The 6000-nt window shown below is 45.0% G+C and overlaps 1 protein-coding gene across 3 annotated transcripts in view; it reads right to left on the reverse strand.

The window, feature by feature from the left end:
- Zbtb8a (zinc finger and BTB domain containing 8A) overlaps positions 1–5544 on the reverse strand; it is a 52908-nt gene extending 47364 nt beyond the window's left edge. For 2 of the 3 annotated variants that reach the window (XM_087215367.1, XM_021263269.2), the window contains exon 1: positions 5169–5404. The gene's annotated coding sequence lies outside the window, so the exon portion shown is untranslated. Of the gene's footprint in view, positions 1–5168; positions 5405–5525 lie in introns of those variants that run through there. The other variant, XM_004850865.3, reaches the window with a different exon arrangement.
- Positions 5545–6000: the final 456 nt, after the last annotated feature.

The following is a 6000-nucleotide window of genomic DNA, read 5'->3' on the forward strand; positions in this document are numbered from 1 at the left end:
TGGTACCACTGAGATAAATCCCCTGCCCTCATAAATACTTTTTTTTTTTAAAGAGTACTCTTGATACATCAAAAAAAAGTTAATTTTCTGGATGAGTGGATAAAGATGTGGTTTTATACAATGGAGCACTACTCTGCCATAAAGAAGGATAAGCTTCAGACATTTATAGCTAAATGGATGGACTTTGAGACCATACTCTTTAAGTGAAATAAATTGGACACACGTGTTTAAATATCACATTGTTTCTCCGGTGTGAGAAACCGAAAGTGGAAATAAGGACTGAAATGTATAATGGATGTTGGGAAATGGGAAGAAAGTGTTCAAATGGGAAGGGGAACAAGGGAGGAGAGAAGGAGGAAGGGACATGAAAATATAAGGAAAAAATGGAAACAAAGCTTTTGTACATAGGGAGGGGATGGGGCTTGGGGGGAATGGAATAAAATAAAAAATTTTTTAAAAAAAGAAGAAAAGTTAATTTTCAGAATATGTGATTAAGCCATGGAAATGGGCAATACAGTTTAGGTTTTCTTCAATAGACAGGTCTTGTCAGTTGAAACAGCAAATTAGGCTACTTCAAACGAGACATCTAAAAGTCAAATGGAAACATTTAAAATGTCTTTAATAAGAGTTACATGCCTATAATAGTCCTAAGAATATTATAAAATTCAAGATCCCCATTAAGCTCAATGATCTTTAAAAAGGTGGGTGGAAAAGACAATTACATATTTTAAGAACCATTAGGTTTAAAGGTCTTTGGAACAGGAGGAAAAGACATGTATTTCTATGATTAGACTGAAGATTTAGGTAAAAAAAAGTATAACTTAAAGTTGTGCTCTGGAAGACCAGCTATTTAAAGATACATAACATTAATATTAATCTAGAACTTAGTGTGTCCCACCAGGGCCACCAAAACAAATCTCCTTAGCCTCTTTAGCAAAAGTCTCTGGATTATAAACTAGCTAACTGGAATGATAACTATATCCTTTGGTGGATAAACATCTTTTAATTCTAGGAAGATTTATAATTAAGTACAAAGACATTTAAGAGCTATGGTTTGAATGTTTGTGCCCCCTTAAAAATTCATGTTGAAACTTAATTCCCAGAGCAACAGTATTTTTTTTTTTTAAAGATGGTTCCATTAAACATATGAAAAAGGGCCCAGTAGGGCCAGGGATTTAGCTCAGTGGTTTCACCGCCTGCTGTGCAAGCGCAAGGACCCAATCTCCGGTACCAAAAAAAATTAAAAAATAAAAAATAAACATATGAAAAAATGTTCAACATCACCTGTCATTCGAGAGATGCAGATGAAAACAACACTGAGATTCCACCTCACCCCACAAAGAATGGCTGGTATCATGAAATCAACGAATAACAAATATTGGCGGGGGTGTGGGGAGAAAGGAACCCTTCTCCATTGCTGGTGGGAGTGCAGACTGGTGCAACCACTATGGAAATCAGTGTGGAGATACCTCAAAGAACTAGGGCTCGTGGTCCCATTTGACCCAGCTATTCCCCTGCTGGGCATTTTCCCAAAAGAATTAAAAGAATCATACCACATGGTTTTTTTATAAAATGGAGTACAGTACCACTCAGCCATAAAGAACGAGAAACTAGTCATTCATACCTAAATGGATGCATATTGAGGCCATACTCTTAAGTGAAATAAATAGGACACACATGTGTAAATACCGAATAGTTTCTCTAGTGTGAGAAACTGAGAGTGTAAATAAGGATTAAAAGGATTAATAACTAATAATTGATACTTTGAAATAGGAAAAGGTCCAAAGGGGTAGGGGTGGTGGGAGGAGATGGGGAAAAGAAAGAATGGAAAGGAAAAATTATGAGAGGAGACAAAAAAAAAATGGAAACGAAGTCTATGTAAATAGGGAAGGGTGGAGGGGTAAAGGGCGCACAGGTAATGGGGAAAAAATAAGAACCAAGATACATCACGTACAGGTACAAGCACCCAATGATAAATGTAAAAGTATTGTATGCCTAAAATGTACCAATAGAAGAATTTAAGAAAAAAAAATGCTTCTATTTTTATTGAAATTGTAGATCTTTGCTTTTTTTTTTTTTTTTTTGTACCCAGGATCGAACTCGGGACCTTGCACTTGCACAGCAGGTGGCAAAACCACTGAGCTAAATCCCCAGCTCCCCAGATCAACAGTATTAAGAGGCAGAGCCTAAATTTAGGTTAGTAGGCCATGAGCATCTCATGAAGGGCTCTCAAAACCTTATAAAAGGACTTGAGGGAGTCTCTTTTTTGTCCCTTCCATTCAAGGTGCCATCTTGAGAGCAGAGAAAGGCTTTCCCGACACTGGCACCGCTAATGGCTTGATCTTGGACTTCCCAGCATTCACAACTGTGAGAAATACATTTCTGTTCTTTATAAATTACCCATTCTCAGGTGTTTTGTTATAGCAGCATAAAAGGATTCAGACAGGAATGATTTGGAATTAAGTAAAACAAAAATTTATTTTTAAGAGCTGGGTGCAGTGCCACGTGTATGTAAGCCAGCTTACCTGAGAGTATGTGGGGAAAACTGCTTGAGCACATGAGTTGGAGGCCAGCTTTTTTTCTGTTTAAAAAAAAAGCTGGGCATGGTGGTGCACTCCCGTAATCCCAGCACTGGGAGGCTGAGGCAGGAGGCTCACTGTGAGTTCTAGGCTAGTTTGGGTTCCACAGTGAGTTCAAGGCCAGCCTCAACTACATAGCAAAACCTTGTCTTAAAAAACAAAACAAAACAAAATTAAGAGAATCAAAATTACAGTTGGGAAAGTTTCACTGAGAAGATGATATTTACAGCCAGGTGTAATGAGACACATCTGTGAGCCCAGGACTTGGGAGGCTGAGGCAGGAGGATTGTCACAAGTTCAAGGCCAGCCCCGACTACATAGTGAGTTTCTTTTAACTCAGGACCTTGCACTTGTGAGGCAGGCAGCAGAACCACTGAGCTAAATCCTCAGCCCGACTACATAGTGAATTCAAAGCCAGCCTGAACTACACGGTGAGACACTGTCTCAAAACACAAAAACAAAAAAGATGGTAATTGAGTAAAGGCCAAAGGAAGTAAGAGTTCTGTCTGTCTGAGGGAAGAGAATTTCTGGCAAATGAACAGCAAGTACAAAGGCCCAGAGGTAGATCAGGCAAGTAGATGTTGGAACATCAAAAAGGGATAGGAAGAGCAATGGGAGATGGAGTCACAGAGAGGGCAGATTGTGAGGTGAGAGAACATGTGAGAACGGTTCTTGTAAGTCTTTGAAGACTATTATGGCGCATTTCTTTGGCATCTCTTTGTAAGATGCCACTTGAAGATGGGAAACCACTGTTCAATTTAGAGCAGAGAAGTAACAAAAACTCTTGGCGGGGTGGGGGAAAGGAAAGAAGGGAATGGAATTAATAAGCAAAAATGAAAAAATGGAAACAAAGTGTAAATAGGAAGGGATGGAGGAGTTGAGGGGAGGCCATGGGCAGGGGGAAAAAATAAGAACCAAGAGGGATTATGTAAAGGTGCAAATTTCCAGTGATGTCATTATATTGTATACCTAAAATGCAGCAATAAAATAAAATTAAAAAAAAAACACCTCTCTTGGGGGACAGGATGAAAAACCACATCAGAGCCAGACATGGTGGTACACACCTGTAATCCCAGCTACAGAGTACACTGAAGCAGGAAGAACGTTAAAGAGCAGCCTGACCAACTTAGTAAGACCCTGCCTCAAAATAAAATAAAAGGTAAGTGGCAGAGCACTCACATAGCATGTACAACCATGGGTTGGATCCCCGGTACTGAAAAAAAAATTACATCAAACCGTTTAAATATTAACATATATCACTGAAAGAATTAAGGCTATTAGAAATTGTTTTATCTAAAAATATGATTTAGGGCTCGGGATTTAGTTCAGTGGTTCCGCCACCTGCCTCGAAAGCACAAGGTCCTGAGTTCAATCCCTAGTACCAAAAAAACCCCCTAAAAATATGATTTAAATGATAAAGACAGGTGAAGGTTTTTAAAGCTTCAGTAGGAAGTTCTGACCACTCAGTTCCCACACTGCGCCTAGCACGTTTCCTCTGCCAAGTGGAGATCAATAGCCTGACTAGGTAGCTTTATGTGAAATTAGATGAAAGACTGCATACAGGTGAAAACACTCCGTTTACTTAATAAAGTTATGCAAATATAAAGGTTTGTTTTTTTTTAAGAACGGAAGTGAGATTGGTGTGTGTGGTTAGGATTCCACTAGGTGTGAAGCTAATTCCAAACACGTCGTGGAAAGAGATGGAATATGGCTACTGGTACAATTAAGGATACATAAGGACATGTGAACGAGAAGAAACCCGAAACGCTGACTAATTTACAAAAGAGACAGGCTCTCTGGGTAGAGATGCGAACCTATGGTTTGGATCCGTCAGGAACGGTCGGGCTCCGAGCTTGTTACGTGCAGTCTCGCCCTTCCGTTCTGAGCTCAGAAGGATCGCGTCCTGATAGAACCAGGGGTCGCGCTGAGGGGCTCAGCTCGGGCTGCTAACCCGGGATCCCCTCGCCAAGCAGCGGGCCCGCCCCGCGCGCCCCACCGAGGCCGCCGTCCCCCGCCGCCGGCCCGCGCCGGCGCCCGACGGCTCCGTCCCCGCCGCCTTCCCGCCGCCACCGCCAGGAGGCTCCGCGCCTTCCCGCCTTTCCGGGGTTCGGTTCGGGCCAGGCTTGCGGGGCGGGCGCGGGGGCGGACGGCGCGGCCATTGTCCCGGAGCCCCTCCCGGGCTCGCAGGAGAAGCCACCGGCGGGCGCAGGGCGCGGCCGGGCGCGGGCAGAGGCGGTCTAGAGCCGGTGCCCGCCGGCGCCCCGAGGCCCGTTCCAACAGCGCCTCCTTTGTGACGGTCCCCAGTCCTCGGAGCCCCCGCCGCCGCCGCCGCGCTGCGCCCCGGGCTGCAAATGGCGCCCGCTTGCTCTGAGCCTCTCACCGCGCCCGGCCCGGACGTCTGTGGGCTGCGCGCCCGGGGCCGCATCCCGACGCCCACGCCGACCGTCCGAGCCCGAGCCCGAGCCCGAGCCCGCGCCGCCGTCCTCCGCCTCCCTCCGCCTCCGCCAGCCCGCCAGGGCTCGCGGCCGGCCCGGCAGCCCCGACGCCCCGCCCGCCCTCCGTCCGCCCGCGCCGAGCGCAGCGTCTTACCGCGGGTCGCCGCGCACGGGCTGGCCGCGCGCGGGTCGGGGACGATTCCTGGTTTTTGGCAAGGGCCAGACCCACTCCCGAAGCCGATCCTTTGCGCCCTAAAACAAGTAGCCCCAATGTGAGAGAAACAAAAGGTATTTGCTGACGTGGGCGTTGGACAGAAACGCCCGAGGGCTGGGGACGCAATTAAAGGGGCAACGCACAGATTTCAGGCACCAACCAGCTGCTTCGCCCACTCCCCCTGCCCTTCCCCACACCCCGGTGCACCCTCCAGAGGCACAGGGCGCCCAGATTCCCTAGCAAAGGGCTGCGGAGCATTATTTTAGTCAGGAGCTTAAATTTTAAAATGTACTTTACGTTGGGAAAGGCGCTTCCGGAGGGCAGAAGGGCTGGATTTCTAGGATGTGGGGAATTTGGGTTAGGAAAGAGGGAGGGACTTAGGCGTGCCCACAATTACTGTGTAAGTACATGTGACATTATTGTACTTAACTTTAGCAACTTCAAATAGAAGTCACTTCCACAAAATTTTCCCCTTGATAGAAGCAGTTATTTTAGTCAGGGATAACCCTTTATAAACCTTTGCAGGTTACAAGCATTTCATTTGAAGAGGAAAACCCAGATAGACTGAGATAAGAGAACATAACCTTTAGTTAGTATAAAATTAGTAAAAGCAGATTTTTTATTTCCAAATACAAAAATTCATTGTATATCAAGCTTCTCATCTGACATACTGTGTCTCTGATAGCTAGAATACAAATAATCAGGTTATACATTTGCTAAAATAGTAAATCACTGAGTTCTTGTTATATGCAAATTCTATAAACTAGTTTTC

Source organism: Heterocephalus glaber, unplaced genomic scaffold, assembly GCF_053883595.1.
Source record: "Heterocephalus glaber isolate CG9 unplaced genomic scaffold, H.glaber_assembly_v1.0 deba00001452, whole genome shotgun sequence".
In the NCBI taxonomy this organism is placed as follows: domain Eukaryota; kingdom Metazoa; phylum Chordata; class Mammalia; order Rodentia; family Bathyergidae; genus Heterocephalus; species Heterocephalus glaber.